The following is a 23,227-nucleotide window of genomic DNA, read 5'->3' as shown; positions in this document are numbered from 1 at the left end:
GGGCTGGGACAGAGCTGCTTTCACACAGGCTTTCCTGTTGCAAACGTGCAGGCTGGGATTTTTTATTTTATATGTACCTCAGCCACATTTTCAAGTGGTGTAAATTGCTGTAGCACCAGGAGAGTTATGTGGATCAAAAGAAATCCAGCTGCTGGCTTTTATTAAGTGAGGATTTACCCAGCCTGGAGATCTCCCCCAGCAGAAGCCATTCCTGAGGCTGAGAAGGCAGTTTCACACAGGCAGGAGAAACAGGGCACACATGTTCTCAAAGCCCAAATGCATCTGCAATGGCAGAGAGAGCCTTGCAGAGGAAGCCTTGGAGTCTGCTGGCCATCTCCATGAAGTCACATGGAAAAAGTTTGGAGTTGTATAAACAGAAGCTCTGCATGTTTGGTGCCCTCTGATTTGCTTTAAACTCCTCGTGCATATTTTGCATTCACTTTCCAGGAATAGCCCAGTGAGATTCATCCTGGCACAGGAATTCCTAGTGACTGGGATTGATGGCTTTAGGATATCAAGTACCCTGTTGTGCAGCACCAGACTGATAGGATGGATGTGGGAGTGCTGATCCAGCTGTGGGAGTCCTAATCCAGCTGTGGGCTACTGGACTGTCATAAAACAACTATGATATTACAGCAACAACCCAATAGATTATTTGCAGGTGCAGCAGTACCTTTCTGTGGTACAGAAGGTGGTGAGCTACCCTTGGCAGTGCTGGTACATCCATATAGACCCGGAGGCAGCATAGCTCCTTTAGCAGAGAGCTGCATTCCTAATAGTCCCTATTTCACTGCAAAAAGGAGCCCTGTGCTAACACAGCCCTGCTGCTGCCAGTCTTGGGGCTGGTTTGGTCGACATTCCCTGAGGACTCGCTGCCCCACGCTCTGTGGTGTGAGCTGGACATGGCCTTGGAGCTCCACAGCTGGGAATTCACTCTGGAAATGCTCACACACTCGCCCACCCAGCACAGAGACAATGCAGTTGGATTGTTTTCTAAGTGGTCATAATTAACAAAGCACAGCCCATACAATCACACAGCACTGCTCGACATCAGTGGAAACACACACAGCAAAAGGAGTTACCTCCCCACCGCTTTTGAATGGCACCGTAACGCAAATAATCTCCCCACAAGAATTCAAGGAGCAGAACAGAGCCTGAATTCATCAGCAGCCCCATCCCCTGCCCTCAGAGCTGCAGCAGTGGGCAGTGGATTCTCTGGGGTAGGAGCAGCCTCATGAGTGCTGCTCACTTGCTGTGCTGGGAGCTGGAGATGTGGCACGAGCAGTGTCCTGGGCACAGCTCAGCTCTCCAGAGCAGCACATTTGTCACAACACCAGTGGTGGCAGGAGCTGTGCCTGCCCACAAACCCAGGTCTAGCAAAGAGCTGTCACATCACAGGACTCCCTGTGCTGTCATTTAGCAGGGCATAAAAGCTACTAGGGAGTGACTGATGAAACCAGTCATGGAAAATTTAGACCATACTATTTAAATTTGGGTTTATGGCTATGTTCCTTTTTTGGTGTGTTTCCCTCCCTCTGCTTTACTGTTGTTTCTGATGCTGATGGCAGCTACACAAATATCCAGATCTCTGAGTGCTCTTCTGACTATTTATGCCTAATTTACCTCTCAGTGTTGCAGCAAGTCCAGATGCCCCAATAAAGATATCATCCCTACCTGTAAAGAAAAGAGCAGGAAATAAAATGAACTCTAAGGAGCCGCTTGGCTTAGTCCATTATGTGAGTTTTATGAAGTCCAAAAATTTTAAAGACATAAATTTAGTACCATCATATTTCAAGCCATTATAGAGCAAAAAATAGAGAGCCTTGCCATTGTAAACCTGTTCTCCTATTACCAGTACTTCTGTATGCATCAGATTTTTCATTTGATTTCAATGGATCAGCTTGTTGAATAAATTTTTGCCTTGAAATTCTAACCTCTTTTAAGGAAGATACTTTAATCTCAGTTCTAAGAATGGAACAAAGGAGTTTGAACACTGTCTAGAGCTAGAGCTAGAGCTGTGGTTCCCAGATCACTGGGGGCTTACAAGGCCAGGAGAAAAGACCTGCAGTTGCCCTGCAGAACCACACTACCCTTTCCAAAATTCCCCCTGAAAATGCTGGGAGGTGCATGGCAGTCATGTGGTTATGGCTGACAGCTCTCTACAGCCCACAAACCTGGGCACTGGGAATCTGGTTAATATAGTCTACAATAAATTATTATTCTCGATTCTCCACTTGTGCCTCATTGCTTTAACATCCTCTCCACACACTCCATGGAGGCAGTTCTGTGGCACTGAAAACTCAGGGCAGTGTTGTGCCACTTGTGAGTGGCAGCAGGGCTGTGGGAGGGGTGTTCTTTATTCCAGATTTCAGGGCCAACATATTCCACTCCTGAGGTCCCAGACCATGTGCTTTAGCTACCCCTACTCAGGCATCCCAATAAGCACCTGGGGATTTAAGGAGAGAGGATTCAGTTTACCAGATGTCCATGGACATGTCATTGCTCTGGGCTATATGGACAGCAGGGTAGGATTTGGCAGAATATCAGCTGGGGCATCAGTAGTTAAACCACGGAAGACAAGGCTTGGTATAAGAATTTTGCTGTAGATAGAACGCTCTTTAAAAAAGTAAATGGTAGCATAAAGGACCGAGCAGGATTGGGCTGGAATGGGCCATTTAATCACATTTCTGAAGAATCAGACCTGCAACCAACCTTGTAAAATATTTCTGGGAACGACCCTGGCACCAGCTGTCAGAACACGGAGTCAAAGTTGCTGATGCTGTGGAGCTGGGAGGCACCATTAACATCCAGGAGGATCAGAGTGGCCTCAGGAAGAATGGCATTCCTGTGGGGAATTGGACCATGGGAATAGGATGCAGGAACAAGTGCCTTGGGACTGAGAACAAGGATTTCTTCTCTAGTCAGTCAGAAGCAGCAGAGGAAGAGAAAGGCCAAGGTGAGTTCCAGAAGCAGTGTGGATCTCAGTGGGCTGCAGCTGTGGAACAGGGAATGTGACCTGAGGATGTGCTGGGCAAAGGAATTCCAGCAAAAGCACTTCCAGGCTGCCTGAGCCCTTCTCTGAGCCCTCCCACAGCCCCAGCCACCCACAGAGGTGAGATGGAGGAGTCACTGAGGGCAGGAAACCTGTCTCACCAGAGGAAGCTGGAGCTCGGACTGTGTGTTTGTACCTCTGACCACCAAAGATCCATACAAGTGTGGGTTTCTATCCCCATGGCAGAGCAGGCTGCACATGGAAATGTGAGCTTGGGGGGTGGATGTTTGGGTAGGGTTATACACACAGTCCCTGTGCCCCCACTGCAGCCTCCATGCTCTTGTTCCTGCCCCACGAGCTGCTGGTTGTCTCTGTGGTGCTGACACAAACATCCTGCACTCTCCTGGGAATGGAGGCAGAGAACCGAACCACCCAAAGAACAATGTGGCAACAGTAAAAAGGCCATTTTTCTAATTCAAGTCTCAGTCAAATACATCTGGACATCTTTCAAATCTGAGATTTGCTTGGTGGACTTGGAAATGTTGGCAAAATGGCATTTCCATTGTAGACCCAGGCCTTCTAAAGGTACCCTCTTTGGGCTTGTGGAAAGTGTGCCCAGAAGAAACACAGCTACTTCCTACACACCCATTGCAGTGCTGAAGAGAACGTGTGAGCTAAGGAAAAACTCTGAGCAGGAATTACTGAAGAAAGGGCCCTGAACTCCCAGGAGTGTGGGAATGAGGAGCTGGTCTCTCTCCACAGGAGCAGGTGGAGTTCCAAGAAGCCTGGCCATGGCTGTGACCATGTCACAAGTGCTGGGCCCAGTGTCCACAAACCTGTAATGACACCTACTGGTAACCAAAGATGTTCCTGCTTACAAACTGTGAGCCTACTTGCTTCCAGACTCTAGAGATTTATTGTGTATCCCAGCTCTCCATCAGCAAGACTCCCCACAGTGGTTTTGTCCATCCTGGTGCAGAAAGAGGAGCTCTGTTTAGCCACATTTTTAAACCACTCATTTATCATTTTTCTCTCCTGATCTGACTGAACTATCCGTGTAGGAGCCTGTCAGTGTGTGCCTGGTGTGTGTGGGCACTGGGAGCTCACACTGCCCTTGGTCAGGTCAGGGAAGTGTGCATGGATAGACCTTCCATGCACCACTCCTGTATTTCCACACTAATGGTTCTGTTATCACAGAATCCCAAAATGTGCTGAGCTGGAAGGGACCCACAAAGATCATCAAGTCCAACCATCAGCCCTGCACAGGCTCATCCCCAAGAGTCACCCCCTGTGCCCCAGAGGATCATCCAAACCCTCCTGGAGCTCTGGCAGCCTTGGGGTTGTGCCCACTGCCCTGGGGAGCCTGGGCAGTGCCCAACCAGCCTCTGGGGGAAGAACCTTTTCCTGAGATCCAACCTGACCCTGCCCTGACACAGCTCCAGCCGTTCCCTGGGTGCTGTCCCTGGTCCCCCCAGAGCAGAGCTCAGTCCCTGCCCCTCCTCTGCCCCTGCCCAGGCAGTTGGAACTGCACTGAGGTCTCCCCTCAGTCTCCTCTGCTCCAGCTGAACGGGGCAGGACTTACCCTCCATCTGCAGCCCTTGGCACATCACACCTCAGGATCTGCTCTCTGAAGGCCTTGGAGGTGACCCTCTGTATCTGCAGTTGTCTGTTGTAACATGTAGGAGATCCCCCTGAGCTGGGGAAATGAAGCACCACCATTCCCACAGAACAGTGCTAATGCAGACAGCAAGGGACACCAGCCATGTTTGATAGAAGTCTTGGCTTAGAACCTGGCACTGGCAAGTTCCAGAGCCAGGGAGAATACATTTCCCTCAAAAAAACCCCTTGTTTTCTCACTTTAAAATGAAGACTTTGACCAAATCTCTGGAGGACTGAGCACTTCATGGAGCAGAGATGTGACCAGGCTGTGAAAAGCCTCAATCCTCAGCTTGGAGTTACCACTGGGCCTTCTCCTTTTGAAGATACAATAGGGAAAGGAAGGGAGGAATGGGGAGAGAGAAACTTCATCTCTTTGGAAGGCTGGCTGGGTTTTAACATGTAGCCTGTCAGCCTGCTGGAACACTGCCAGAATGGTTAATGCTTGGACAGAGTGCCATAAATTACAGGGAAAATACAGCAAAGCAATTAGACTCAGGAATCCCACTGGGGGTTTTCTTACTGAATTCCTTGGATTTGTCCCGAATTTTTAATTGTCTCTTCTGTCTTTTCCTGGGTGACACTACAGCCATGCATAAGTCATGAAAGTTCCCTGAGTTATGTCTAAGGCTGTACCACTTGGTTGAAATTATTCATCTGCATTAAAGACAACCACAGGGAGAATGTTCTATACTTGTTAACAGGTAAAGAGTTGGATTGTCTGCTGGCACTCCTGAGGGGTGCACAGCCCAAATTAGTGTCAGGAGCTCTGTCTGCAGAGCACACAGAAATATGGCTGAAGGCTAGTTTTCCAACTTCTCTCTACAGCTAGGAGAAATGAGCACTTGAAGGGCACACTTTGTCTTATCCTGGACATCTGGATATATCTCTGCCAGGGTGAGATGAATTGTGCCTCAGAGGAGAGCCTATTTTTCCCTAATATGGAGATACCATATATATTAACCTTATACAATAGATAGAAAAATCTTGTCTAAAAGATCCTATAAGGAGAGTCTGGACAAATCTCTGGTGTGGCAAATGCCTGACAAATATGTGGACAGATGAACTCTCCCTTCATGTTACTAGAGGTTTTCTTGCATCAGCCTGAACTTCTACTGTGAAGGCATAATGAAAGGCCTTGTTAGTTCTTTTAATGAAGAGATTACACATTTTTAATTAAATTTTCATCTGAAATAGGTTTGATACGATCAGATTAGCCCACATATTTTAAGGCTTACCTTTATCTTTTTGATTAACACAAGTGGGACAAATAACACCCCTAACAGTGGATGGTCCAAGGCTGGGCACCAAAGCCCCCAGGGGCTCTCTCAGTGGCACGAAACCCCTCAGCCAAGGCTGCACCAATGAGTTGCCACAGTAGCAGTGCCAGGGGTACAACTGCATCATATTTCTGGGTTTTTTTCTATAGAATCACCCCATATTTCAGAGTCTCTTGGTTTGAGACCCCAGGGGCAAAGTCAGCTGGGGGTGTAACTTCCTCGAACTGCTCCCAGAGTTTTCCCTTGCTCTCAGCCCAGTGCTTCTGGGAGCTGTGTAACTGCAGCCCCCGAGGGGCAATCCCTGCCACCACAGAGAACCACCCCAAACTGCACAGGAGCAACAGGCACCTAAATCAGGGCATAAGTAGCACTTTGCTCATCCCAAACTCTGTGTGGTAAAATGCCATGTAAAACACACTTTTTATGTGCCTCCAGGAAATCACTCAGCTTCCAAATGGACTGCTCTGTCCATGGCTGTGACAGACAGAGCTAATACACTATTTACTTAATCTGGCAAATTTTGAGACTGCCCTTTAATTAGAGCTAAATACAGTCTGTTCTTGAATTCCTTCATTTATACTACTCAGTGTCCCCACTGATAGAACCAAGTGAAAACTCTGCTTGCAAATATGGTTTTCCTCCTGCATTTGGAGCCCACGACATTCCACAACACTTGGAGACCAAAATCCGAGGCTTTAGAGAACCAAGTCTTTGGCAGGAGTCACTTCTTGTGAACAGATTTTTGGCTCAGGATGACAAGTCTTTAGTGACAGTTCCTTATCACTAAATCCCACAGGCTATTATGGAATGAAAAGGAGTCATGAGGCTAAGCCAATGTCCTTTGGATCACTGCAAATCCGGGAAGCTGATCCAATTGGCGAGTCTGTTGTAAGAAAAGATGGATTACCTTTTTCCCCACGTCACCTTCTCTTCAACAGTTGTCCATCCAGAGGTTTCTCTTTGGATCAGTTCCTGAAGCACTCAAGTAGGGAGGATGCCCAGTTCCCATCCCTGTGCATGGCTGGGATAACCAGGATATGGGAATCCCAGGACTTCACAGGTGGTACCAGCATTGTCACACACACAGAGGCTGCAGGGAAAATGAGTGTCTCTGATTGAACAATTCCCTGGAATGTGACAGACACCTCCAAAGGAACTCTGTGGAAAGTCTGATTAGAGGGAACAGAGCAACCTGAGGCACACCAGGATAAACAAGGAAAGGCTGGGAACTGATTCAGGAGAATCCAGGACTTCCCCTAGTGCAGCACATGCCTCCAACCCTTTCCAGCTGTTTTTTCCCCCAAACCCCAAACCTGAGCATTATCTTGTGCTGTGCTGGAGACACAGGAGTGGTGTCCCTGGATGCTGCCATATCCAAGGATACACAGTTTCTGGACTTCCTCAGGATGCAAGACTTGACACAGAAAAACATAAATGCAAAAGTCCCTTTTCCTCCACCTTTGGAATTATTTCTACCTCTAGAAGGAAAGGTGAGATATATGGAATTCCACCAATAGAGCACTGTGGCACTTTACAGCCTTTTAGAGATGTGAGTAGCTACAGAAAATTTTGGAAAACAGAACCAAAGCTGCTGGATGACAGTATGCAATTAATCTGTTTTCATTTGCTACTTCAGGTTTTATTAATGTAACAGCAGAAAAATCAGGGGATCAAAGCCCAGTCAAACACTTCACACCAAGAAGATTCAGGATTTTTTCTCCAAAATCTTGTTATTTTCCAACACTCAATAGAAACCAAATGTCTCCATCAGGCTTAGCCCATGAGCCACCCACAAAACCCCAAGCATTGCCAAATATAAACTGGCCCAATTCTTTTTTTTTTCTGTCAGCAAACAAAACACCATCAGCTTGTTTACACAGAGGAGTAACCAGCTTTGCAATTAGGGAAGGCAAAAATTCAGCCCTGATTTGCATTATTTGCCATGCAAAGGGAGCATTTATGGAGGCAGTAGAAAGATAGGAGTGGGCAGCTCTCTCCCAGGAACAACCCCCAGGTTAAATTGCATTGTTTGGTGATCTCTGGAGGGGAACCACAACAAAAGAGCAGGGCAGTGTGAAGGGCCAACCATCCCCATCTGACTGGGGAAGCTATTAGCATAAATTAGGAACTGTTAGTCACTGCCAGGTGTGGGTGCAGGAGCATCACTTCCAGTGAGGGCTTTTCTAAATCCATAAACTATTCCAAAGTAACTCCTTCCCCAACATGGAGCTGCATGTCATTGGCCCTGGTGCTACCCCTGGGAAAGGCACAGGGACTTATTGTCTTTATAAACTGGTACCTGCTGAAGGATCCTGTCCCAGAACACCTGGAGCACAGTGGAGGTGTTCCTGTCACAGGGAGTGGTGGCTGGAATTCCAGAAAGCCCCTATAAATGCAGGGGGAAAGCCATGTGACACTAAGAGAGCTGGGTGCTGCAGCAGAGGTACCTCAGCCAGCACGGGCAGTGGCAGCTCAGGGGCAGGGACTCTGCTTGGAGACGTTCCCAAACGCGAGGTTTAAACTGCCGGTGGGATCCAAGCACAGCTTTACACTCGGCTCAGATGGGGGGTTAGAAGGGTTTCAGTGCTTTGCAGCCACCTGGTCACAAAGCCTGGGTTCTGTGGGGGTTTGTTCTGTGAATTTACATGTGGAATCAGGACCAATTTAAGACCTGACACGCAGCAAGGCTTTGGGCATCAGCACATCAAGGGCAAATTGCTGTAGTTTGGAGAGATGCTTGTTCACCCAATTTTAAAAACATCCCACATGAAGTAAATCAAGGCAATGTAAAGAACATTTTGGTTTCCAAAGATGAGATCACATACCTTAACTCTTCTGTCTGTTATTCCCAGTGAGTAGGCAGAATTCTTGCAGTTGTGCTTTTCAACAACCTTCATATATTTAGTCAGAAATCTCTGTTTCTGGAATCTTTCTGTGTTGTCATGGAAATTATCACCATGTCCCTAAGACCAGGATAACAATTTTAAAACAAATTACCGTAGATAAGGAAGGAGAATATTTTGGTATAAGACAATACTTACAAGGGGAAAAAAAATCACACAACATTTTTGCCCCCTTAAAAGGCATCCAATCAAAGATTAGTCTCTAATCTCTGCCCATTCTTTATAACTAATCAAGTACGAAATCTCACAATGTGGGGGAGATGTTTTTTTGCAGGATTCAATATACTCTGTATCATCTGGGGAAGACTGGCCAGAACATCTCTGGCTGCTTCCAACCTCTCTTCCTAAACATCACACAGCAAAGTGTAAGAACAAACCATACCAGAACATAACCACCTCGTTCACATTGCTGACCATTTTGATGTCTGAATCTTGTCTGTTAGAGACACTCTGTGCAATCACCAGGTGTCCAAACCTTTGTGAGGTTGTTCCTACATGAAAATCATCCCAGTGGTACCAACGGAGATTTTTAACAACAGAGAAACCCTTACTAGGCAAGGAAAGGGATGTGGAAATGATTTTAGCAGAGGACAAAAGATGTTTTCCCCCTGTTGCTGTACCCTGAACTTTTCAGGGGTCTCCAGGGTATCTGGCAATCAAAGAAGATCTTGTAGGAGCCAAAAGGCTGCTCACAGTAACAGTGAAGCCCAGGTACTAAACAATCCATCTCTTTCTAAAACTTCAACCCTGCTGCCTCTCATGGTTACCTGAACTCACTGACTACAACGCTATAAAAGTGCAAAATTCCTGCTACTTTCCATTCAGGGCACAACTAATTGACCTACAAACAAAAATAGTTGTTAAGGAGCTGCCTAGAAAATAAAAATATCTAAAATTATTCACAGAAACAGAATTGATACTTTTTGTATTTTTACAGCAAAAAACGAAAGATGAAAATAAAACTTAAAAACTTTGTTTTGGTTTTTTTTCCCCTCTCAAGAGACATTGTTGATTGTTTTGATTTTCAGACTCTTTGTGTCAGATGCAGGAGAAGAGGCTCCCAGGGAAGTCCCCATCTCTGGAGGGATTTAAAAGACATGTAGATGTGGCACCTGGGGACATGGGTTAGTGGTGGCCTTGGCAGTGCTGGACTCAATGATTTAGAGGGTCTTTTCCAACCTAAATTATTCTGTGATTCTATGTCTGAGCTGCTTTTATTCTAGTTCTTGGAAAACCTATAAAAAGACTCAAACCCATAAAAAGAATCAGATCCTAGATTTTAAAAAGCTCTTAGTAATGAATTGCAATTTTTTTCATTGTTGTTTTTCTAATATTGATACTCAAAACTGTCACTTACTTTAAGAATTTGGAGTTTCAAAATTTTATTTTCCTCACTGCTTTCTAATTAGCAAAAGCACTTCTTTCCCTTATAAAATATTTTTTATAATCTTATAAAAGATCTGGCAAAGTGAGACAGTCCTAAAAGAAGCCACAAGAAATCCCAAGTGCTTTGAGTTTCTCCTTCCAACACGACTTTTGTGCTCAAGTAGCAATTCCAGCCTCTGACCAGGAGAGAGCAGGAGCACACAATGATTCGAGGATCCAGCCAAAAGCCACAGCGAGCTCCTGGTTAGAGACACACTTGCTCGTGTGTGAGTATGAGAAAAGGGCTCCAAACCGTTCCAGCTGACATTAAAAAGGAAGCTCAGTGCTGAGGGACAAAACCTCCTCCTTAAAAACCAAACCAAGTCCCTTATTTTCTTCCCGTTGGACAGTAACTAATTTCAGTCCAATGATTTATTGCAAAAGAATAAAGAAACTTCCACATCTGAAAACCTCCCAGCAAAGTGTTTCAACCCAGGACACCCAGCCCTGGCTCTGGTGCCAGGGCTGCTCTGTTGGGATTGGGATGGCTCTGAAGGGTGGAATGGCTCCTTAAAGGCCTGGCTGAGGGACCAGGCAAAGACAAACAAGCCTCAAAGGCACAGCACACCCCTGGACCCGATAGCATCCTTTAGCCACTTCAGAAGGGCCAGGCCTGTTTGATATTCGCTTTTCCTCCTTGAATTTGGAAACATGTAAACAGGGAGAGCCGGGCCAGCAGCCCTGAGCCTCGAGCAGGATCGGCAGCGGGAAGTGGGAGGGTCCGTGGCACAGCTGGCCTGGCCTGGCTCTTGTCAGCCGGGAAGGGCTCTCTGGTGCTCCTGGAGATCAAAGAGGAGATACAGCCCTGCTGAGAACACAGCACTCCATACACTGGGGCACCTCCTGGGCTGGCACACGGGCACCGGGTAGGATTTCATGCCAGACCTCCTTTGCTTGTTGTCGGGATTTTGTTGCAATTCTTGAGAGTTGTCCAGCTCCTCTGGATGACTTCATTCCTGGAATTTGCTGTGCACAGGCTTCGCAATAAGGAGCTCACTTTAGACAGCCAAAGGAGACCCAAACCCTGGAACCCCAAAGGGTACAAATCCAGGAAGAAAGCAAAAATAACCCAGTGTTTATTATTTTGATGCTAGTGAGAATTTTATGAACCATCTCATAGCTGGAGGTGTGACTCATCATACTTAAAAGCTTGCGGATGTCAAACCTGTAATTATTTACTCCTGGAAAATCAAAGAGAAACACCAATTTTCATAAACCTCAAACTTCAGAACAGAAGCCAATCTCTGCTTGCACCAAGGGCCTCTTTTTGAAGTAAGTGATTTTAGAAAGGCTCTTTATGGAAATTCCTCAGAAACATCCTGTCCTGATGTTTTCTGGAGAGGGCAAACAGTAACCAAGCCCTCGGTCACACAGGTCACAGTTCCTCAAGCGCTGAGCTGCTCTGACCAAAATATGTGCTCAGCACAACATGTGACTAATTCCTCACATGCTCACTGAACCACCCTTGTCCATCCTCAGGTGTCACCACTTGTGTTGTTACTCTGATGGAAAACAAGAGGAAGAAAAAAGCACTTTGCCTGAGCTTCTGTGAGTTGATGTTTCCCCCCAGAGCTCTTCACCGAGAGGAATTTCTCATCACCTCTCTACAGCTCTCACCGACACTCCCAGCCTGCCTTCAAAGTACCTTTTTACAGGTCCCACAGAACTTTTGCAACAGTTCTTACTCTGCCAAACAAATTCCTGTTGCCCTTCTACCCTAGCCAATCAGATCCCACCTTCTTCCTTCTCACTTAAAACTGGGGTCACTTTGCCCATTTCCTGGCGCTGACATTGGTTGGGCTTGTGACCATCCCACCACTGATACCAAAAAGACTCCTGGGACAAAAAGCTACGGGAAAAGCATCTTTGGTTAGTGAAGTTTTCTCCTTTCCCCAGTTTTTGAAATCGAGGTGAGATGATGTTCCAGGCTCAGCTCTGAATGCAGCACTTGTGCCTCCAGGGCTGTGCTGCAGAGCAGAGGGACAGGAGCAGGAGATCTAAAGGCTCCGGTCCCTCTGCTCTGGGGCTCTCCCCTCTGCTCTGTCTTTGACAGGGACTCTCCCGGCTGACAGGCCGTGTCAGTGCGGAGCTCTGCGGGAGACTCCGCTGGCAATCCGTGGCAGTGAGCGCCTGGGCGGGATGGCCCGTGCACTGCCTTTGTTGGGCGCTTTGAGCGGCTTGGCAAGTCCCTTCCACGGAGAGCTGAGCTTTGCTCCTCCTCTGCTCCTTCTTTCTCGCACTTTCATGTTTTGTACTTCAGAGCTGCGCTGCTTTGCCCGCCAGGGTCAGCACAAGGTCATGACTTGTGACACGAGGTTAATGGAGTTGTTAAGTAACAAAGTGAGTGTTTCCAATGGCATGAATATTCCACCCCACCCTCTCCCAGACACACACGCGCTGTCTCCCGGCTGCAGCCTCCGTGAATAACCTGGGAATGCAGGACCGATCATGTGAGTCCCCTGGACGCTGTGCCAGCAGGGACACGGATTTCAATCACCACATCCCCAGCAAAATAAGCTATTTAAAGCTAATTTAATACAGAGCATCCAAAGATTGCCAGTCATCCAAAAAAGCTGGGCAAATATTGTGCCTGTCCTTTGATAGCTGAGAATGAATGATAAATATTGGCTGTGCTGTTGACACTGCACTGTGGAACGGGAAAGTGCAGGTTGTCCCAAATCCCTAAATTTGCTGAACACCTGCACCATTCATTTGCTTTAAGGGGGACTGCAGATCCTTATGAAACAGCTTAGGTGGCTCCGGTGAGACTTTTGGGGATGGAGATGTAACAATTGTGGAATTGTATTTCAAGATTGCAAATTTTTGCAGTCCAAGCACTTTGATGTGAGGGTTGTTTTGGGGAGGATGAGGAGGAAGATGGAAATGAAAGAATGTTTTAGGAAGTGTCAAGCCAAGAAGCACCGATTTTTTTTCCTGCCCTCTTCTGACGACCCCCTAACAAACGCGTTATTGGACCAATACCTTAACGGATATTTCCCATTTCTATTTGCTGTGCTTCAGGTGTACGTTCTCCATGCAGTTTGCAATTACCCAGCATAAATGACAGCGGGATACTGGATATCAGCATCGTAACACGGTACAAGGCTCCTGTTGGAGTGTGAAAGGGACAGTAGTTAAGGTTGGAGAGGAGAAGTCCGATGTCTGCTTTGCTAATGCCACAGCTCTGTGTCAGTTCTGAGAGGGGTCTCGGCAGAGCTATTTAACCCCCTCCCTTAATCTGACGGGAACCTTTTGATCTCAGCTGGATCCGACCACTCCGTTTACAAAAGACAGATAAAGCCTCTTGGAAACAAATCATTCAGATCTGAAGACCCGAGAAAAGGAGCCCGATGATCTCAAGTCAAAAGTCTGCAACTTCACTAAGATTTTTAATCCAAGAAATAAGAAAGAGGCTGAGGTGAGCTATACTTATGTCTGGCTCTACATAGGTATCAGAGCAGCAAGGCAAAGCAACCCAAACTGTACAACCTCCCTCCCAGAAATGAAATCCAAGTCTATTAGTTTAACAGACTTCTCTACCTGCAGTGATCACACGGCTGCAGACTTGCAAACTTACAACTGTGTCGGACTTGTAAAGCACCAGGTATTTCACAGCTACCTGTCACAGATTGACAGAGCTATCAGGAACAGAAAGCTGCTCTCATTTCTGCGGAAAAGCAGATGTCAAAGCATTTTGAAATGGTTGTTTTTGTCAGAATTGGGGGTTTGGGGCTGCAGTGTAAGCTGAAAAGCTGTGGCTTAGCGTTCACAGCCAACACTAATCAGGAGAAACACGGACGTTTAGAACTGAATTCCTCTTTGGTGCAAGTGCCTCTGGAAGGTGCTGTCCCCAAGAACTGCTGTCTCACGAGGTGACACATTCAAGCAGGGCCCTGCCAAGTCATCAGAGATCCCCCGGGTGTCAAGGACAGGAGAGGAAATGGAGCTGTGCTGTTTTTCTCTGCAGCCCAGCTGTTACCCAATCGATGGGTTCGCTGGTGGAGCTGCGGAATGAGTCCCAAGGGTCTGACACCTCTCAAGCATTGCCCGGCTTTTGTTTCAGACCTCCAGAGGGCTATTTGAGATAAACACATAAGATAAATACATTCATTTACTGTTTTGTGTGCAGCCTAATGTGTTATTTCCTCATCTCTTCTGTGTTGCTCGCTCAGTGAGAGCTTTATTGTTCTAGATGGGTCTGATGTTTTATGGAAACCAGAGGTACCAGGTTTTGCTTTAGACACTGGTGATTAAAGAAGCTTTAAGAGCAACTGCCATGGTTTTTTGTAGGTTTCCACGAATGTCCAACAGCTGCTCAGTTATAAAGCAGCCTAAAAACCTCTGTGAGAGGTCCCAGAGAAGGCAGTTGGTTCCTCTGTGCCAGAGATGTGTGGACAGCAGGCAAGTTAAACACAGCAGGACAACTGGGGGCCAGAGGGAACTTGGGCTGTTCTTTCCTAAAGATGTTCTGAACCCTTAATGAGGGAGAATGGTCAGAACAGCCATGGGCAAACCACAGTCGGCACAATCTGTCTCCTCCTTCCTTCCCCAAAGGGCATTTCTAATCTCCATCTGCAGTTCCTCCTTTCTCCCAGCTGTGCCAAATGTCCATTGGATTCAAGACTCCCCAAAGGGCCCAGATCCCAGAGTCTGCTCTCGGAATTCCACCTAAGAGTGGCAGAACAGGGTCTGGATCCAGCAGCCAAATATTACCTCTAGCCCAAGGTAATCTTTTCCTCCCAGTTGTTTCTCTGGAAGGAAAATTTTTCTTTCTTATTTACTTTCTTGGTAGAAAAGAAGACAAAACTTATCCCCCTTAGATTTCTATTGTCAGATTCTTCCTCAAGACTCTTCCTGTCGATCTGTGATCCCTGGAAATATCAGCATTCCATGTAACATGCATGGGATCAAGAGTATCAGTATTTAAAAATGAATTATAGAATGTTTTGTCCAAGACTGGACAAAATATTGCTGGAGAAAATATTTAAGTCAAGGACCTAAACACCAAGCAGGGAAAGACATGACTTACAGTAACTTATGTGTGTTACACTATGATGAAAAATACAAAATTTAGGTAGGATAGGAAAACTTATTAAAGTATAAAAATGCCTCTGAAGGGAAATCTACCCCTAACAGTGTTCTGGGTCTGAATCCTGATGTTATTGTGAATGGCTTCTTTCATAATGTAGTAAGATGTCGCCAAACATTTGAACTCATGCAATAAAACACTTTTTAGATATATATATTTATATAAAATGCGAAGAGAAATGAAGGAATAAAATAGCTTTTCATCATAAATAACTTAAGAAGAAAATTTTTTGGCTGGAATAAATTTCTCAAATGGGTCTATGGAAATAAGTGGGTAATGAACTCGGCGTTAATAGAGGCAGACTGGCGAGCTGTGGCACGGAGCCCAGAACAAAACATGCCAGCAGAGGGTACTCCTACTTTACTATCCCAGTGCCACTGGGCTGGGGACAGCACTGGGGACAGCAGGGGACCTTCAGGAATAAACAAGGAATGAAGGGGTGCCTGGAGCTGCTCACCCTGTCACTAAAGAGCTTCCTTAGGAGCAGCCCTGAGTGATGGAGCAAGGAAAGGAACATCAATCCAACTGAAAATGCTGCCAAAGACAATGATTCATAACCTGTTTCCAAAAAGTTGCTCTTTAACCTTCGGTCTGCCAGGACAAGAAGGTCACAACTGTTCCAAACCAGCTGATTGATGGAACTGTCATCGTGGATTTTTTATGTTTCTGTAACTAAAATGTTACAGGTGAGGGAATACAAGTCCAACAGGAAGTGATATTATCAGTGTGTGTGTGCTCACAGCAGTGCAGGACTGGAACACAAACAGCAGGATATAAGCACTTTACCTGCTATGCTTGTAGGCATTAATTGATATGGAAAAAAACCCACAAATATCTTTGCTGAAGCAGTGAAACCACTGCAAAACCTGGGGTTTGAGCAGGGCTCATTCTCCACCACAGGGGCACATGCTGACCTAGAAGTAGCCAGGAAAAGGCCCAAAAAAACCATCCATTCCTCAGAGAAAAGGAAAATTAGACATTGAGGAGTTTTTGTTTTGTTTTGTTTTTAAATAAAAGCAGCTTGAGAGCAGAGAGCAGGAAGAACAGTTCATGCCTCAGCTATCACATGGTCTGTTCCTCAGTCGGACTTAAGCTGTGATGTTCAGAGTAACCTCATCTTAATTTGTTGTAGTCTGACCACACAGGGCAAGGGCTTGAGAACTCTTTTCCCCCTGAGTTTGGTGTCAAACAAGGACAGGTATTTTACCTGCTCCTTAACTCCCTGCCCACACTTGCAGTGTTGTTTTGGGCAGGCAGAGAACACCCCTGTTTGCAGAGGCACTGCTGGAGCACACAGTGTGTGTTGGGATCAGCATTTTTGTTTGTGCACAGACAGGTAACCATAATTAATACAGCTGGGCCCTGATTTTTATTTTATTGTTATCTGACCTGACCCAAGCTTTGCTCTAGATTGCAACAACATGACAAGTACACACTGCTCTGTGCCAAGAGACATGGAAGCAACATCTTGACACCAAGGAAAAGGAGTTTTCTTGTGATGTACTTGCAAAATAGCCTTTTAAAAGTGACATTTCCTGACCAATGTATCATAATACAAAATTACCGAGTATCAAGTTGCCTTTACCTTGCTTTGGACCCTAAGCACCAAATTAACTGCTTCTGTAACATCACTGCTGCAATTGAGAGCTGTATCAGAGATAAATATAGCAAGTCTGGCTTGGACTTGGGGCCTTATCTGGCAAACTCCTCAAAAAATTCCACACACCAGCCTTCCTCTCCCAGGCAGCGAATTAATGCACTCAGGAAGCCTTCCCTTTTGTAGAAAGCAAGAGAGTGCTGAATAAATTTCCACAATTAACAAAAGAATAGAGACATAGAGCAGCTGATGTAAATAAGAATAAAAGCAGCTCCCTGAGTTCTACTGAACACATTCACTGTTGGGCTGTAGTGACTGAATTCCCTGCCTCAGTTTCTAAGTCGGCAACATGAGTTGTAAACTGTGAGTCTGCCAGGAGGGAAATCTGCACATTAATATCTGCAGACTGCTTTTTGATGTGTAGGTAAAACTAAGAAGGAGTAGGTGTTATGAGTAAAGAAGGCAAATTTGTTACTGGACTCAGCAGCAGAGGGGAACTTCCGTGGAAAATGTGGAATGGAGTTAGACCAGAAATCCAAAGGTGTCCTGTGAGCTGCAAAACCCAAAGAAAAGCAGTTGGCCACAGGGGAGAATTGCTGGATCCAGGAGATGGAGCAGCCAGACGGAAATACTGTTTTGGTGATTCGTTTTTTGGGATAGATTTCTGTCTCACAGTTCACAAAGTTCTCCTTAACTAGCTAAGCCCTGGGATGCAGATCAATAGTTTGGACATCCCTCACTCAAGCAGGGATGTAGAATTTGTGGGTTTGGCTTTTTTGTTTGGTTGGCTGTTTTTTGGTGGGGTTTTTTGTTTGTTATTTTTATTATTTGTTTTTAGTGTATAAGGATCATTACTTTGACCGTTGGATCTTCAAAAAAATGTAAAAAGGATAATACTAGAAGTGAGATTTCTGGTCTTGATAGTTGAATAGGTTTCATATTAGCTCCCTTCCTGTCAGAAGACACACCAGGATGTATCAGATGACACATTCAGTGAGGTCCATTATAGAAACTTGGTGGTTGAAACACAGATGAAGGCTCTTCAGGCGAAGGTGGATCTTAAATATCTAAACTGCAGTCACAGAGATATTCTATTTCTGAAAGAAACTGTTTCATATCTAAGTCAAATTCCCCCATTTTTCTAGTAACAATATGTTTCTTCTCTCAGTATTTTGAAGCTCATACAAGTAGGGATGACTGGGCTGGAGGGAGCCACTTCTTACCCAAAACTCTCATTATTTTCAGCCTGCAGAGTCTTAACTTGAGCCAGATAAATTATTCATAGTCTAAACTCACCTGGCTTAGCAGCACTTTTGCTAACATTGTATGGAAAAGGTGTGTTTTCTTACATTAACTCCCCTCCAGAATGTATTTAACAAGGTCGTTCTCCCTAAGCATAGTTTAAATTCAAGGCAGGCTCTACAACTGCTCTTAACAGTCTCTCAGGGCTCTCACATTGTTTGACAGGATGAGCCCATAAAACACCATCAATAGCCTTGTGTACAAAAGCACAAAACGGTTTCCTGATGACTTGAGTGTTCTGGGAGAGAACTATCTGGGAGAGAATTAGTGTTGGAATATCCTGTGTCAAATGCCGGTACCTTTGGGGTTTTTTTCCTGAACTTACCACCATTCCCTGCATCTGAATTCACCTTAATGGGGAAGCACAGAGGACTGTCATTACTGCCAAGATCCATAATTATGGTCAAGAAACTCATGTAATACATCCATGAAAGCTCTCAGAAAATGTGAAGCATCTGGTCCAGAATTTAAGGAGGCAACTCTGCAGAATTTCTCCAGGAAAGAGCCCAAAGTACATGTTGCAGAAGCATGGAACTCTTAACACCTGGGTTTGCCAAAACCCAGTTCCAAGTGGTGGCAGAACTATTTTTAAAAATAAAGTATTCCTAGGAAAGGTTTATTCTCTTTTTCACAGCTGTATTATTGCTGTGACACTTTAGATTTCTATTCTAGAATGCACCTAAAAAACCAGAAGTGATGTACAAGTACAAAGATCATTGGAAGTCCTGGAGTTGTGGTGTCCTTTCCAGGTGGGAATCTGGGGCACAATCATGAAGCTGTGTGTCTCCTTCTCACATCACCTCCAGTGGCACTGCAACAAGCAGAAGAAAACAGCCAGAGCTGCAGGTCCCTGGGGATGTGTGCAGAGTTCCTGACTGACAGCTAAACAAATGTAACCTCTGCATTGGGGTATGGAGTAGCTTGGTTGAGGAATGTGGGAAATAACTCGTACCAGATGCCAAAAAGGCATTTCCAGAGAAGTCCTATTAATTATGTAGTTGTACTTTAAGCAGCTGTATTGCTTCTTTTCCTGATTTCCTTCTCAGTGCTGGGGCAGAATGAATTCCTGTGGATTAGCTTGTTCATAGGTAATCCTATTTAGTGGGTATCTGTGCTGCAGGGCAGTCTTGGCTTCCCACCCATTCACTCAGGAATGTTTATATTTAGCTATTTTTTGGAAACAGAGCTCCAGCTGCAGCACACAGCAATTACTTCGGATGGATCTTGTTTTTCCTCAGGACATGTTGTCTTCTTGGTGGAGACTGAACAGTCTCACTAGAAATATGTCACTTTGCCTGAACAGAGTTTTGAAGAAAAGTATGTTTAACTAGTATGGCTCCAGAGCTACGTTAGAGCTTGATGAGACTTGCAGCCATCCCACATTCTTCTTTTCATTCCTTTGGGATGCATATTACTGTTATTAAAAATTGATTTGTAAATACCAGATGTGTTCTAGGGCAATTTTAGTAACCAAAAACTCTGATGAGAAAAGAAACGTCAAGGTGTCTTAGTACATTTTGCCTCTCTAACGTCTTAATGTTGAGATATTTCTTCACTCTCTTGTGATGGTGTTAAATACTATTAAATTAATGGACATGAGTCTCTCTTCCATTCCAGAAGTGGGTGAAAATCAGGTAACAAAGCAGAGATCCCTATGGAGATATTTTCTACTTGCAGATTTCAATTGCTTTGGCACCTGCTGTTCTGAAGGGCTTGCAGCAAGCTCTTGATGGAGAATTGATGAAAGGAACCTGTCAGTTTTTATGAGTTTTGGGATCTTCATTTTTATCCTTTGACATTCTTTGCAGAGCTGTCAAAAAGCACTGTCCCCTCAGTGATGGCTATAGGACTGCTGCAGTCATTTCTTGGATCCAGGTGTGTGACTGGATGAAATATCACCAAAAAGAGACACTTTGGAAGATCCTGCTCTCGAAAAGGACTTGGAAGAGGTTGTAGTGGTGTGAACCAAGGGGCTCTCTGCTTTAGTTTTCCACATGTAGATGCTGTCCCAGCGAAGAACACTGTGTGGCCATGCAGAATGCAAGCAGCTCTTGCATTGCCAAGGAGGCTGGGAGGAAACTGTCCAAAGATTATCCTCTAGCAACGATTCCAAGTGAAAGGTGATTAAAACCCCCAAGCTCACCTCTACTGAGTATTTTACACTCATGTTGTAGGAATAAAGGTGCTTCATCTATTATATTGAAATAATGAATGAACGAGACCCGCACATGCTCCAGAAATAGCTCCCTCTGCTCTGTGTCCCGCACTCCTCGCTGCTGCTCCCAAACCCTGTGACAGGGAGTTTGCTGCTGCAGACTTCCCGTGCCTCCTGCTCCTCCAGGAAGACTGCAGCAGGCTGCACAGTCCCCTTGGGACTTGAAGGGGAAGTGTTTCCTGTCAGGGACAGGATAATACCCCTTGACATACACAGCCCTTTCCTCTGGCCCCCCTGCCCAAGGAGTGTCTGCTCATAAACACGGACGGAGGAGAGTCAGGTTTGTTTTTAAACAGTTAACAGAACAAAGGTGGCTGGAGGTCAAATTCTAAACCCTTCAGAGACACATTATTTTCTTCATAGTCTGTATTAGAGAGCAGCAGTACCTCCCAGGCACAGAACTATACTGATAATATTGCTGAATTGGATCAAATCTACTTAGTATCTGTTATCAGTTTCAACTAAGAGAACAGTGTTGCAATTAAAGGCTATAAAGTAAATTGAACATCACACTTGCTTTATAGAAATAATTGCTAGAATCTTGGTGGTACCTTACCTCTTTTCTTCAAGAAGTTAATAAGGGAGGGCAGTGAAGGCATTTGGGCTGAGCATCACCAAAGATCAAGTCCAGTGCTGTAAAATAACAGAAAATTCAGTGGGACCCGAAGTTGACCCAATGGAATGTTATTTTATCTATTGCTACAGTATCTTTCTTGGGAGGTGATATATTCCTGCCTTCTCATTTAAAATCCTGCAACAGAAGCATTATGATACAAAGAAATCTGAGTTGGTTACAAAGCAGCTGCAACATTTCAACAGTGTAATTTAAAAATTAGGAAAAGCCATCACTATGATCACAACAGCAAACCAGGAAAGTGATTTGCTTCATGTACCTTTTTTCCCCCTCTTATATTGTCATATCTGCTCCACTGTAAAAAGTCAGATGGGTTACTCTCCTCCTAAGAAAAACCAGATGCCCTCTTTCTGCCAACAGGCACTTTTCTGGAAGCAGGGAATCAATCTGTTTACATGTAATGAAAACATTCTACAGATCCATCAAATAAAGTACTCCAACATCATTAATAACTGACTACTGTTAATAAAACACCACAAGGAAAGATAATGTAAAACAGTCCTAAATCATTACTAACACATGCAAGATTCTTATACTATATTTCTTAATATTCTGGTTGCTTCCACAGACAAATTCCAACCCTGGGACTCTGACTGCTTCCTACAAATATACAGTATGTAGTGCACAGGTAGCAGTAATTTGCAGCAAACATAACAAAATAATGCCAAAGCAACAAAAGTGCTGTAGAATCTGGCAGAATGGATGCAGACAATGTGCTTTGGGCCTTGGATTTACCAGAATCCCCTGTGTCTTCATGCACGTGTGCTTCTGTTGCTCTGCTTTCCACAAAAGGGAGATTCCAGGCCATTTAATCATAAATTCCTGGGATGACTCTCTCTCCTTGTTTGTGGGATTTGTTTTCTAATTGTGTTTACATTCTTGTGTGTGGGTTGGGAATTTAGGTTTGTTTGTGATGGAACATCAAAGTTGAGTCCCCAATTAATACTGTGCAGTCATATATTCCTTGCACCTTCCCACAAGAGGACGACAGCAACACACACAGTTACCAAGTTTTATGCAACATCAATGGGATTAAACTAATCTATAAACCTTTGTGGGATGTGATTTTGCTTTCTCATTCAATTTCCCTGCTGTTATTTTTTCTGTTGTTTGCTTATTGAATTTTATGTTCCTTTTTCCTATTTTACAAAAAAAACAACCCCAGCTTTCTAAATCTTCATGTGAAATAAAAATTATTTTTAATATTCTATAAACAGCCACACATATTTATTTGATACTTTTGATTCTGTTTGTCAGAAAGCAGCATTTTAATCCTGGCACATGCATTGCACAGGTCTGTGGCCCATAATCTTTCCTCACACAGTGGTTACTGTACAAATCACATGCAGGAAATTATCAGCAGTTAGAGCTGATAAAAGCTCGAGCTGAGATTGCTGTACTTTGTCACAGAGTCTTTTCAGTTAGCAAAGGCTACACAAGTAATTCAGCAGAACTGCAAGTAAATAAAAACTCCTAGAGTTCTGCAGAAGAATTTTGTTGTTTCAAAATCGATAGGGTGAAGATCATAAGAGTGGGGGCTTTGTGAGAGAAGACACAGCTGACAGAGATTCTCACCAACATAAGGTTAATCAAAGCTACCATTTGAGAGTTACCCCAGAAACTGTTTCTCTCCCAAATGTTGAGATGTTTTCCAAGCAAAATGTTTCTGTCTAAAAGTGCCACGCAGATCTACACAATACATTAACTGCTAGCACAACAATCCAGTGGAGAAATCCGTTTTATGCTTTTCACACTGAATATTCAGCTCTGGTTTGGGATCCTTTTTCACCAGGATCAGGCTCATATTTAACCACATTGCTCTTGTGACTGTTTCTTTCTGTACCAGCAGGGAAGAATCTCATCCATCCATTCCACCTCTGAATTAGAAACCAGACTGGGGAACTGATCTATCTGGCTTTAAAAATACATGCACCTATTTTAAAAGTGTTTATGTATTTTACATAAAATATCTTTATAGAGATTCCCACCTGGTTAATTTTTCAGTGTCCAGATGTGGTTCCCAGTGCACCACACAGAGCTGAGGGCTGGTGTGCTGTGTAACAAGGAAGGAACAAGGAGTAAGTAGGAACCAGTAATAGAGCAAAGACTTTGTATCATCAAGACACAGCCTTAT

General features: G+C 44.7%; 1 long non-coding RNA gene across 5 annotated transcripts in view; it reads right to left on the bottom strand.

Annotated features, from left to right (window-relative positions):
* The window catches only part of LOC135421616 (uncharacterized), a 45,038-nt gene extending 21,811 nt beyond the window's left edge, over nt 1-23,227 (bottom strand). Inside the window, exons 1-6 of one of the 5 annotated variants that reach the window (XR_010434123.1) lie at nt 23,082-23,227; nt 21,016-21,210; nt 13,239-13,364; nt 8,754-8,891; nt 6,836-7,018; nt 1,624-1,674 (exon numbers count right to left, since the gene is read on the bottom strand). This is a non-coding gene — a long non-coding RNA (uncharacterized LOC135421616). The remainder of the gene's footprint in view (nt 1-1,623; nt 1,675-6,835; nt 7,019-8,753; nt 8,892-13,238; nt 13,365-21,015; nt 21,211-23,081) is intronic. The other 4 variants (XR_010434121.1, XR_010434122.1, XR_010434125.1 and 1 more) reach the window with 4 other exon arrangements.

This window comes from Pseudopipra pipra, chromosome 13 (genome assembly GCF_036250125.1).
Source record: "Pseudopipra pipra isolate bDixPip1 chromosome 13, bDixPip1.hap1, whole genome shotgun sequence".
In the NCBI taxonomy this organism is placed as follows: Eukaryota; Metazoa; Chordata; class Aves; order Passeriformes; family Pipridae; genus Pseudopipra; species Pseudopipra pipra.
The sequence above is the reverse complement of the archived record's forward strand: the minus strand, read 5'-3'. Positions and strand labels throughout refer to the sequence as shown.